Source organism: Syzygium oleosum, unplaced genomic scaffold, assembly GCF_021117445.2.
Source record: "Syzygium oleosum isolate NSW1041296 unplaced genomic scaffold, Sole_v2.1 Sole_v2.19, whole genome shotgun sequence".
NCBI classification, from domain to species: Eukaryota; Viridiplantae; Streptophyta; class Magnoliopsida; order Myrtales; family Myrtaceae; genus Syzygium; species Syzygium oleosum.
The window spans coordinates 1,777,782-1,791,276 of record NW_026607503.1 but is presented as its reverse complement, the minus strand read 5'-3'; the positions used below and the strand labels follow the sequence as shown (position 1 = coordinate 1,791,276).

The following is a 13,495-nucleotide window of genomic DNA, read 5'->3' as shown; positions in this document are numbered from 1 at the left end:
TCTAACCTAAATTAACTGAATTTTCAAGTAGAACTATTTCGACCAACCCCTGACTCTTGAGTTTGCAAGAAAGGTTGCTGTAGTATAGACGGTTGCTTTTCTAGTGTGCTGGCTTTCGTTGTCAGGATGTACGAAGATAGGTTGGCCAAGTCAAATTTTTTTAAGAGCGTTTAATGTACTCTTTCGTCTTGGGCCACCATGGCACCATGCCATCGAATTGCCAAATTATTTATATTTGTCGTAATCCACTAGATACTATGGTTTCGTCGTGGCACTTTTTCAAGTCTCCGGTGCGGTCAGAGAATCAACCGGAGAGGTCAATGGAAGAGCATTTTGACTTCTTTTGCAAGGGAAAAACAGGGTTTGGACCCTTTTGGGATCACACAGGGGGTATTGGAAAGAGAGCTTGGAGAAGCCACAAAAGGTGTTGTTTTTGAGGTACAAGGACTTGAAGGAAGATGTTGTAGCACAAGTGAAGAAGGTGGCAGAGTTTGTGGGGCTTCCATTCTTATGGGGCAAGAGAAGAAAGGTGTGATTCAAGAGATAGCTGAAACGTGTAGCTTGGGGAAGTTGAAGGACCTAGAGGTGAACAAATCTGGCAAATTCATGCCAAACTTTGAGAACAGAAGCTACTTTAGGAAAGGAGAGGTCGGTGACTGGGTTAACAATCTCAGTCCTCCCATGGCGACACGTCTACATAACATCATGGAAGAGAAGATGAGTCCGTTTGGGTTAGAATTCAAAACGTGCTAATCCTCATTCCCATATTAATTTTCCAGTTCACTTGGTTTTTGGTACTGAGAATATTAGTAGTGATTTTCTTATGATTGGAACTCAATCTTTCTTTATCTTGGATCTCCCCACAAATACTATGGAGTGTGGAAAGATTCAATGAGCAATTGCACCGAGATACCTGAATATTTCTTTTGCTAAAAGAGTAAACAAGTATCAAAATGAGATGAGGACTTTATAAGGAAAGCATCCTGTGTCTTTTTCTCCTACACTGAACCCTAAAAGATCAGTTTACTCCAACATCTACGTTACAAGGGGTGAGTTATTCTGGTGCATGATAGCCTAGAAACTCCAGTATTAGGTAATTTGTGACCTGAAAGTACCCAAAAAACAGAAAAAATCAGTGCGATCCAACTTGTCTGTCCCCTCTTTGAAACTTTTCCCTCAGACATTCCATGCATTTATCCAGAACACAAATAACCAAAAAATAAATAAATAAATTCAGAAAGGTTCTTTATTGGTTATGATGGTAGCCTATATCCGGTAGTGTAAACTACTACAGTTTTACATTTGATATAAGCATTCGAGAACATAATTTCTTTTCTCGTTCTTTCAGTGGCATACGTAAAACAATTTGAATATCATCCATAGAGATTTGAAACACTTTTACTATTGCTTTTAACAAAACGATCCAGCAAACAATAACAAGCACCGGCAACGACAAAACCAATCAAGCCTACCCCAATTTACTGAAAACTTTATATGGCAAACCCTGTCCCTGTGTCCACAACCCTTGAGCTACAAAGTTTTAGATATTAATAATTGACCTACCCAACAGCAGGAGCAAAAGATAATCCAGCTTTTGGTAATCCATATCAACTTATTTTTCTAACATGATGATTCACCAAGCACATAATATAAATTTTGAAATTTGTGTGACAAAAAAAGAGACTAAGTCATTAAATTGTGTTACTGTGATTCAGAAGGATTGGTATGAATAACTAAAGAATCAACAAACAAGTGGAAGTGAGCACAAACCCAGGCATTCTCCTAACCTCCGACAGGAAATCAAATGAATCTTAAAATTTGAGCAAATGTGTCCATCATACAGGTCTAGAATTTGTTCAAGCGCTCCCAAAAGAACAAGCAACGACGGAGTTTTCCCAACTGGCTTACTGATTTGCTAATTAAGGCAAACAATCCGAGTATAAAGGAATGAAAATATCATTTCGACGCCTTGCGGCTATTACTTGATGGGCCCTCAAATATGAGTAGCTAACTTAGCTCTAATGTATGGGTGTGGTCGCTTTTGATATGGACCCACCCGTGGAAAGTGCCCACGTTTTATGCACGTCCAAGATTTGCTTGGGGTCTGCGACAAGGCGATCAATGCGCCAACTGTCTAGTCCTATTACTAAGTATGAAAGTTCAATGCCGACCGGCTGTCGAATCGTCCTGGCCAAGCCACTGGTTAGCTTTCTGACATCTGATGTATAAAATTCGGACCCCGGAGAGGCTCCAACGACATCGAGATCCACGAAAAAATCAACGGAGTTGTCGCAATCAAGAACAACTGTCTTTCCAATCGACAATGATACGTTTGTGATTTGATTTTGTGGCCTAAGATCTCCTTTGCAAACAGAAAAAACAAAGGAGAATCGGAGAAGAAAATATCATAATTGTCGAAGAAATAAATTTGGAGCAAGATGCGGATTTGCTAAAATCACTCAATCGGCAAATATTGTGTTAAAAAAATTTCTGGGGAGCACTGTGTCCATCCATCATGATAATAATGACAGTTTCATGGAAGCTGAGGTGAGAGCCCTCAAGACACAATTAAAATGTGTGAAAGAGATGCGACAAAGCTCAAGAAAAAAAATTTCAGATTGAAGATAATTTTGGTTGTGTCCTAGGTGTTTTTATAGGAAAAGTGTCAAAAGAGTCATAAACTTTTGGTATTTATGCTAATTTAGTCCTAAACATTTTTTTGGTGCCAATTCAGTCCTAAACCTTTTGCATTGGTGCCAATTTAGTCATAAACTTTTTTTTTGTGCCAATTCAGTCCTAAACCTTTTGCATTTGTGCTAATTTAGTTTTAAACATTTTTTCTTTGTGTCAATTCAGTCCTTCCCGCCAATTTTGGCCGGATTTTGCTAACGTGGACGTCAACCGGCCGGCAGCCAGTCACTGGCGCTGACGTGGATAACTTTTAATAATATTTTAATATTTTTTGGAATTTTTATTTATTTATTTTTCCCTCCCCTCCCTCCTTTCTCCCGCCGGTTGCTGAACTGGCGATCGGCCAGAGGCCAGAAGCCGGCGAGGTCGACCTCGCCCACCCGCCGGCAAGGCTTGACGTTGCCAGATCCGGCGAGGCCTAGGTTAGGCCTTGCCCAACCACTGGCGAGACTCAAGCTCTCGCCAAAGGCCTCCGACCTCGCGGCCTCCGACGAGGGCTCGAGCCTCACCTGTGGCCAAGCGAGGCCCGACCTCACCGAAGGCAGTGAGGTCGAAGGCCTCTGGCAAGGGCTCGGGACTCGCCCGGCGAGGGCGAACCTCGCCATGGCTAGGCGAGGCCCGACCTCGTCAGATCTGGCAAGGTCGGGCCTCGTCCAGCACGAGGCCGCCCTCACGACCATCCAGCGAGGGCGAGCCTCGCCAGTGGCCGGCGAGGTGGCTGATCCCTAGTCCGGCAACCGGCTAGAGGAAGGAGGGAAGGGAGGAAAAAAAAAAGAAAAAGAAAAATAAATAAATAAAAATTCAAAAAATATTAAAATATTATTAAAAGTTGTCCACGTCAGCGCCAGTGGCCGATCGGCATCCACGTCAGCAAAATCCGGCCAAAATTGGCCGGAATGACTGAATTGACATAAAGACAAAAGGTTTAGGACTGAATTGGCACCAATGCAAAAGGTTTAGGACTAAATTGGCATCAAAAAAAGGTTTATAACTGAATTGACACCAAAGCAAAAAGTTTAGGACTTTTTTGATACTTTTCCCGTGTTTTTACTCTTAGTGTGATTTTAGTGATTTTAGCTCGCATATGTGGAAAGCTAAAGGGAAAGGATGTGCTGAGTTTGCCATAGACTGTGTTAGTAGACATTGTTTGTGTAAAGGCATGTATGAGTTGTAATACATGTTTTGTACATATTTTGTAATAGTAGACATGTTTGGCAGAAATTGTAACAGTCTGAATTTTCGATCCTTTTCCCGGGATTCATGAAATGAATATTTAGGCCAATGCACTTATAGTGAGATCTCACCCGGAAATGCGCATTCTCGGGATGCTAACCTTAGGGGTAGGGCCGTTACGGGATTGAGTTCGCACGACCAAAGAACTCGATCTGGGTTCGATCTTCGACCATATGGATTGACGAGGGAATGTTTTGAGCCAACCGAGACCAGTCTACTTGATTGATCGTGTCCGAAGGGAACTACCGACAGACCCTCGCAATTATATGACAACCGAGGTCGTCCCGGGTGGAGTAAACTTAAACGTGATTTGACTTAGTGTCGGTCACGGGTCGAGAGCGCGTAATTCCAAAGAGCCACCCGTTAGCCAGAGATAAGCTAAAGTCGCGATTGTTCAATTTTAGTCATTTCTTAGAATTCGGGCCCGGGAATCGAGAATTTTGAAAGTGACAATTTTGGACGGCCGATGACGTTTTTGGCTTGGCCAACCTTGGGGCCAACCATTTCTGCAAAAAAATGGATTTCGGTCCGGGACCGGAAAAATTACGGTTTTGCCCCTGTGGGCACCGAGGCTGGATTTTGAGGCCGTTTGAGGTTATTTTTCGCGGCCAAGGTCATTTTGGGGTGGCCACGCACATTCAGAGTGGTTTTGGCCAAAAATTGGAATTTCGACAAAAATTGGAAAAATAATATTATTTTATTCCCGAGACTTTGACGTGGATTTTCGAGGGCTTGCGCGATGAATTTCGCGATTCCGACGTCATATTATGTTGGCCACGCACATATGGAACACGTATGTGCGAAAATTGGAATTTCGGTTCGGGATCGGAAAATTACGAAAATGCCCCTAGGCCTATTTTCCTTTATTCCGAAATTTGGATTAATTTTGGGATTAACCAAGGTGAGTTAGGCTTAACTCAGGTCTGGTCAATCATGGTTAAGAGCAAATGACCATTCTACCCCTAAATTATTGGATTGGATCAAATTTGGGCCCTTGGATTAGGGGCAAAATTGTCCAATGGGCCTAGATTGTGACACTTGGATCCCACTAAGCTATCTTTGACCCATTTGACTAGATAGTCTTCTCTCTCTCTCTCTCGTGCAGACCCATTCGGCCATTTTCCCATTTATTTTTTTCCTCTTCTTCTTCACGTTTCTGGTTCTGCAGATTACGTTTTACGCCATTTCCAAGTCTTGTTCACGCCGAACGACATTACAAATGAGTGTCCCCACCAAGCCGAAGACCACCATCAACCATTTCCACCTGCGTAACCACCACGGCCCGGTTTTGTCCAAAACAGCCTTGTTTCTCTCTTTTTCTCTTTCCGGTCTGCAAACAAGTCGCCGAGCTTCGCCGAGCTCCGATCGCTGTCCGTGGCCGACACCGGCCGTCCGGCCTTAGACATCGCCGTCCGGCCTGAAGATCGCATAGCCGTGCGGACGGAGACTGTCACCGTCCGTACGGATCACCGTTCACGCCGGATCGTCGGACGCCGCGGCTGTCACCGGCACCTCGCCGGCCACCCTCCCAGCCTATCCGTACAGTGTCCGTACGGGGAGTGGTACTGTTCACCGCGTCCGTACGGCACACTGTTCACGCCGTCCGTACATTGCCCGCGACGCTGCTGCCGCTGTCCCGGCCCGTTCCAGCCCCGTTCTGTCTCGCCTTTTTGGGTAAGTGTTTTCCCCAAATGTCATTTAGGACCTCGGGTATTTCTAGGCTCGTTTAGGACTTGATTTAGGCGAAATTGTGGCTGTTTTCGTGGCTGTTTTAGGCTGAGAACGGGGCTGGCTGTTCGGAGGTTATGGACTGATTTGGGAGATTGAAAATGCATGGTTTGGTAGGCTTGGATGGGGCCAAGGTGATGCGAAATGATCGTGGCTGAATTGTGGGATTAATTGATGGGATTGTGCCTTGAATTGAAATTTGTGCGTGGTTGTGTGGATTGTGTTTAATGGCTGGTTGTTTAGATGATTGTGGACTGATTGGCGAGGGAAATTCGAGGTTTAGGAGGCTCGGTTAGGACTGTGATGTTGAGGATCGATCGGGGTTGAATGGTGTGATTAATTGGAAATGTATTGGCTTGATTGGGTTTATCGGATTAATTGTGTAGTTTGCTGTCATTGGCTTGTTCTAGTTTGTGCTTGGGCCGAATGTGATGTGGTGCTATGCCGTGTGTGTGGCCGTGAGGTGTGATGGTATGGCAGTGCGATTGCACAATATGTTCGCGTGCCAAGAATGTGTGATAGTGCTTCGGGATCGCGTGTTATATGTGTATGAAAGTGTGGTGTGCTGGCATGGTGAGAATGTATATTTGCAAAGTGTATGTGAATTGTGAAATGTGCATGCAATGTGGAATTGTGTTTGGCCGTGCGTGTGCTGGTCGTGCGTAAGTGTGGTTTGAGTGGAACGAGGATATGGAAATGTGGTTTGGTTGGAAAGGTCCGTCCTGAGGCGTGTACGTTACGCGGGACGATGCCGTCCCTGACGAGGTGACGATGCCCGGCCTGACGAGGTGTCGATGCCTGACGTGGTCAGAAGACCGTTGGCCTGATGCATTTTACGCGGGCGCGGTAGAAGGAAAGTGTGTGTAGGATTCCGTCCTGAGGCGTGTACGTTTACGCGGGACGATGCCGTCCCTGACGAGGTGACGATGCCCGGCCCGACGGGGTGACGATGCCTGACGAGGTCAGAAGACCGTTGGCCTGATGCGTTTTACGAGGGCGCGGTAGTGGTGGAAAGGTTGAGAATGAGTGGGATTTGGCAAGACAAGCGAAAGGATTGTGGAAAGTGACGCATGGTGTGAGTAGCGTGCGAGTGTGTTTGTATCGCGCGATGTGATGCTTAATTATGGGGTAGAAACTGCTAGGCACGGTATGGGACGTGCCCAAGTGGTTTCTGTCTTATAATTGAGGCACGCGTGCGTCTGTGATTCCTTGCCGTGATGTGTTGGCTGTGTTATTGTCTAACGTGCAGGAACGTGCGTGATGGATTCCAGGTAGGGTCGCATGTGATTGTTAGTTTAGCCGATCGTTGTGTGTTATGTGTGTTTTCGTCTGGCGGTACGTGAGTTCCTACGTGGGGTTTGGGGTTGTACACTTATTGAGATTCGTCTCACGGTTGTATAACCGCCACTTTCAGACCCCCGGCCCTAAACCCGGGAAGTGCGCCTTTTCTTTTTGGAAGTCCGGGGAGCTGCTGTTGGTGCCCAGTGGAGCTGCAGGTGAGTTCCAGAGATTCAAGCCAGAAATTCCGAAGCCGAATGGAAGAGGGCGACCCTTAGGTTTTTCCCTAGGGTGTTTTAGGGGTTGTATAACTTGGGTTATCCGATAGTGAAGTTAAGATAACCAAACCCCTGAACTTTTGTTTAAACGGTGACTGAGGATGTTAGTATGTATTTATGTCTGTAATATGATGTATGTATATTTGGTGTTGTATGAATATGTGGTTGCTGGATTGTTCTGTTGTTCTACCCCGTTGTCGTCATTATTTGTCCGGGGTTTTGTTATTCGCTTCCGCATGTGGCTCTGATGTTTGGGTTGGGTCGGCGACGTTCCTGGGACGTCGCATCATTTCGACCGGAGCAGGGGATGTCGCGAGCTCGTTGGGGTTCGGGGCGTGACAGAAATGAATTCCATGAGGACAATGCAATGATCGGATTTTGCACGTATTATTTCCATGCAGACATTTTTACATATGCAATGGTAAAATTTGGCACATATCACTTTCTTGCATACATTTTTTGCATAGAAAATTTGTTAGCCTTAGGGAAGAGGGGTGGACACTATGGACTTCTATGTTTGTGTCCGTAGTCTCAGATTGCACATATGATTTCCTGGCAGACATGTTTTGCACATATCACTTTTATTAGGTACAGTTTGAAATGGAAATGATATATAACAAAACAGTTTACTAAATAAAAGCATATTTTATTCCAATAAAAGAGGGATTACAGAAGATGGTTATGTTTGCTGCTAAAAGCACTACATTTTTGGTAATCCACTGCAAGATACTAGATTTCAGAATAAGAATATCACTATTTTTGTTCATTACTTAATAAATATTTGTCAGGCTAGTTGCAATATCTTAACACACTGGGTAGTCCACTGCCAAGTGCTAGAGTGGTAACAATCATTATCTTATTGGTAGCTGACGGGCTCACTTATTAAATCCCAAAATATTTGGTAATCTACAATTGGATACAAGGATTTTACTAGGAATTTATCTATGCATTATAATTATTTTGTTCATAAGTAAAACCATTAATTAATGCTACTAGTAAAGTATGTAAACAATTCGTAATTTATTAGTGTAAGAACACTCCCTCTTGTGAAAGCAAATGATTGTTCGTAATTTAAAGGGTAATTCAACCTTGTAAGGCCACTATTTCGTTAGTATGTTACTGACAAATAGATGTTGATGCTCGTAAAATCAATCACTGTTAATTATCTGCTAAAAATTTATAGTGGTAAATAGTTATTTTTTTTTCAACTTGCAACCCTTAAATAACCACCACACTAGGAAAGTAAGTGATTCGTTATCTACTAAAGGGAAAATGTGCTCACTTGCGAAAAACAACGACTGTTTGTAATCAACTAAGATATTTCAACCTAGTAAATCGATTATTTACTTAGTATGTCACTGATAAATAGCCATTGCTACTTGTCAAATCGAAACAATGTGAATAATCTACGGATATAGTGGTAAAGTAGTTATCATTTTATTAGTTACAAGACAACCGTCAACCGACACTGCTAGTAGAGTTTTATGCATGTCACGCCCCGCACCCTATCTAACGAGCCCCGGGCGCGCGACACCCCTCTCACATAGGTCATTTAATCGCGACGTCCCAAGAGGCATCGCCGACCAGTCATATTAACTAACGAATAAGCACATGCGAAAGCAAATTCTAATATCACTCAACCAAACATCACAATAGGCATAGCATAGGAAACACATTCACCAAAAGCATGCTTCATAAAATATATATATATGCATCAAGATGATCGGATTGTTAGCAAAATACAAACCCGTAACTACAGGCCTTTATCCGATCCGAACAAAAGGGGTTAGGGTTAGACTTATCTCCTCTATCTACGAGAGCCTCCTCAAAAAGAACACAGCTCACTCGTGCTCGGGTATGCTATGGCTCCTCTTCTGGGTCGTAGTCCGGATTCAACTCCGGATCACTGACGAGATCGTCGAGGACATTCAACTCCGAAGCGTCCCACGAAATTGCGTCAGGTGCACCCGGCGGTCCATCAAAGCCCCAGAGAGGTCCCCAACGCTCCTCTCCGAACCACACATACCACACTTTGAAGCGATGAGGGACCAAGTTAGAAAGCCCCTCATCAACCCAAACGGTGGTCGTGTACTCCTCGTAGATTGTGTCCGTCCCGGTGCAACGTGCTCAACTACCTCAAGATCTTGGTGCACCGAGACCCCAAAACGTATTATCCATGTATCCATACTAAGGGCTTGAAAAGAGGTGAATAATGACAAATGAGAAAATCTCAATAAGCAAAACCGCTAAACCTCGAGTAGGAAGGTACCTCGCCTCGGAAACATGCCAAACACAATCCAATAGTCACATGCGAATACTCACCTCCCGTCAGCACATACAATTCACCCAAATAATCACACGTGAACAACCGCAATCATTCTTCATGCGAAATTGCACACACTTCGCTTATAAAGATGGACACACGCAAGATGGCATACAACGTCGGTTTTCTCATAACCCCATAATTATGAGACAACACGAGACTTGTATTGTACCAAACAATCACATGAGCACATAGAAATCAAGAACACTTCATACCACATAAATCATGCACAATGCATCCACACGTGTTCCGATTATTACGACCACTTAAGACCATGACCAACACTCGCGTTGGTGGTCATCCGACGTAACCGGGCATCGTCCCGCCCCATCGGGCATAGCATCATCTTGACCTCACTCGAAGATGGTATTCAATTAAGAGCATCGTTCCGACCTCCATCGCGAACGGCAACCGAAACCCATCGGACATCGTCCCTCGCAATCATACGAGTACGTAACCATTAATGTGATCAAGCAAGCATATCAATCACTCAAGCCAATTATTATTTTCCACTTAGGCCAATGCAAGAGTGTTTCATGTTCACGCACTTAGAACATCTAACTTCCACACACATAGAAAATAGCAAGAGTGTTTCATGAAAGAAAATAGCACATCTATGAAACCGGGGTAAATCTGGGCAGCTTGCATAGTGACCGAAATCCTTTCAAAATAAATAGTAAATAAACTCCAAAAATTATTAATTTTGGATATGGCATAGAAAACACCTTGATAAACATTTCTTATGAGAACACAAAATCCAATTCAATTTGAAATCAAGTCTTTTTGTCACTCGAAGTCAGGCGAAAATCAGCTCGTTCAAACAGACTACTCGGTCCTCAAAATACATCTCATTCAGTACCCACATCACCTTAAAAAGCTTCTAAATTTTTATATGTCATAGACAGACAAGTCCTTAACAACTTTTGTGAAGGAATTTTGTTGAAAATAAATCTATAAAAATTTATAAAAATTCGGAAAGACAAGAAGGTCCGAGAAACAGCATTTCTGGGCAGTTTGAACACGGTTTGAAGATGGGATTTTATGCGACCCAAATGACCTCCAAAAATTTCAAATTTAAAATATGTTAAACTTCAAGATGTGAGGAACAACTTTTGTGAAAAACACAACTTCATATTCAGCCCACAAGAGTCTTTACAAAAATAGTAAACTGAAGAGGTACAGTAAACACAATTCCGGGTTCCACACCAAACTTCAAGGATTCAAGCACCAGTTGATACCCGTCAAACTTCAACCCACAAAACTCATTCCACAAGGTCCAAACTATCATGCAACAACCACTTGAGCATTCATGAACACATATGAGGGATCAAGCTCAACCAAGACTAACCTCGGACCGATATGCATAGAATAACATCCTAGCCAAGGTTTAGAGGAACCACTTACTAAACCGTCGGAACTACGAGCAAGGATGGACAAATGGCGACAACGAACGAGCGACGACACGGCACGGTCGGCGGCGGTGAGCGTTGAGTGGCTCGGCATGACGTGAATGGCGACGAGCGGCGGTGCGGCGAGCAAACGAGTGGCGTCGCACGGTGATGGTGATGGCCGACGGTGCTGGTGGTGGCGAGTGGTGGTGGTGATGGTGGCCGGAGATGGTGGTGGCGTGAGGGAGAGAAGAGAGGGAGAGGAAGAGAGAAAATGAGAGTGTGAAATGAGAGTGAGAAGTGAGAGTGTTATCCTTAAGTGATCTTGTAAGGGAGAGAGAGAAAGAGTCCAATAACGCACTTTCACTCAAATGCTCTAGGCTTAGGCTAGCCTAGCCTTTAAAAATATCTCCATCAAGTCTCCCCCCTAAGGTAATCATACCTACTAGAATTAGACACATGCAAGAGGCTTATGGGATAACAATTCTAGAAGTTTAACCAAGTGGGTCCTCATCTCTATTTCCCCCCCAAAAGTGGTGCCCAAGCCACTAGGATAAGACCAAAAGTTTGTCTCATCTCCATCAAGGCTTCTAGAAGTTGCACATAAATGAAAACTATAGGTTAATCAATCATAGGACACCAGTCAAGCACATTGTACATTAATGTGCAACATTCAAATAATTAAATTAAGGTCTAATGTGGTAGGATGGCCTTACCTTCTTGATTGACGCCTAACAAGTCCGAATAAATCTAATATTGCATAATTAATCGGCGTCGGATTGAGGATGTCACAATGCAACTAGTAACCTACTAGCGAAAATACATGCCCACTTATTAAATAGAACGATTGTTGTAATCTACGGAGGTATTTCAACTTGGTAAATGGATTATTACGTGAGGATGTTATAAATACACATTGTTACTCGTCAAATCTCTCGAAACAATGTTAATGATCGACTTAAATTTATAGTGTTAAAGTAATTATTTAAATTTATCATGCGCGGAACAATTTTCTGTTCTGTTGCACACACAATTTTAGAAATGTGCATTATTACTATGTTAATCAAGGGTTTGTTGCGCTCTTTGATGTCACCTCAGCCGGCAAAAGTGTTTTACTTTATATCTTGCAATAAATGAACTGGGATCAATTAGGGATCTGTGATCACTTGTCACGTGTATAAAAAAATGGAAAACTGGACACTCAACTAGCTACAAAAAGATTAGTGCTTCACATTCATCTGCTTGTTTCGATTCTTACTCAAACATCAATGGCACACCAGCAACTTTCTTCGCAGTCTGCCATCGTTGGTAGTGAAGAACATGAGAAGGAGGCCATTGATGAACTAATTGCGTCGCCTCCCATAAGCAAAGGCTTGGTTCGTCCTGTCCATCGCCTTTACCAAAACTTTTGGTGCCCGACCACCCTGCTTCTCAACGTGATCTCGTTCCAGCGGCACTTCGAAGCCAAAGACAAGGATATTGTCCTGGTCTCTCATCCCAAATCAGGGACCACCTGGCTAAAGGCCCTAGTCGTTCGCCATTGTCAACCGCTCCCGCTTCAACATCTCCAACACGCCCCATTGTCAACCGCTTCCGCTTCAACATCTCCAACATGCCGTTGCTCACTTCAAAGCCCCATGAAGTCATTCCTTTCATCAAGCATAAGCTGTGGCTCGACCTTGATGGCCTGGCGAAGCCGAGGCTCTTTGTGACGCACATCCCTTACCCATCATTGCCAGAGAGCGTCAAGCGGTTGGACTGCCGGATCATTTACATCTGCCGGAACCCACTGGACATCGTTGTTTCCTCTTGGCACTTCTTCCTCGAGATGGCGCGGTTGGACGACCAACCGTAGTGGTCCTTGGAAGAGCATTTCGAGAGCTTTTGCCATGGGCAAATCTTGTTCGGGCCCTCTTGGGATCACATCACGGGGTACTGGAAAGAAAGCTTGGAGAGGCCACACAAGGTTCTGTTCCTCAAGTATGAGGACTTGAAGGAAGATATTGGAGGACAGCTGAAGAAGGTTGCCGAGTTTGTGGGGCTTCCTTTCACTGAGGAAGAGAAGGAAGGTGTGATTGAGGAGATAGTCAAAATGTGTAGCTTGAAGACTCTGAAGGACCTGGAGGTAAACAGATCCGGCAAATTACTGGATAGAACCATGGAGAAGAGAAGCTTTTTTAGGAAAGGCGGTGTGGGTGATTGGGTTAACCATCTTACTCCTTCCATGATGGATCGCCTCAATAACATCATGCAAGAGAAAATTAGCCTGTTTGGGTTACAGTTCAAAGCATGTTGACTGTTAATTACTTTCACTTTCTCTACGTGTGTTATTAGAAATAAACGAAATTAATAATGGATGGATCTGCAGTCCTCCTCATTGGTGTAGCATATAGAACTCAATAACTCTTGACTTCTCTGTGGCGAGAGACGACACAAGTATTTGATGATGATCAGGTGTAAGGAAAGATAAAATTAATAATTGGTTGCACCAGTAGACTACATCTGATACTGTAAGCTACTACAGTCCTACACTTGATATTAGCGGTCGAGATCACAATCTGCTCTATAATTCATTC

The 13,495-nt window shown here is 43.8% G+C and overlaps 2 pseudogenes; both read left to right on the top strand.

Moving 5' to 3' along the window:
• The first annotated feature begins 206 nt into the window (after nt 1–206).
• LOC115670344 (cytosolic sulfotransferase 15-like) lies at nt 207–796 on the top strand (annotated as a pseudogene).
• An 11,309-nt stretch (nt 797–12,105) lies between these two features.
• Nucleotides 12,106–13,263, top strand: LOC115670214 (cytosolic sulfotransferase 15-like; annotated as a pseudogene).
• Nucleotides 13,264–13,495: the final 232 nt, after the last annotated feature.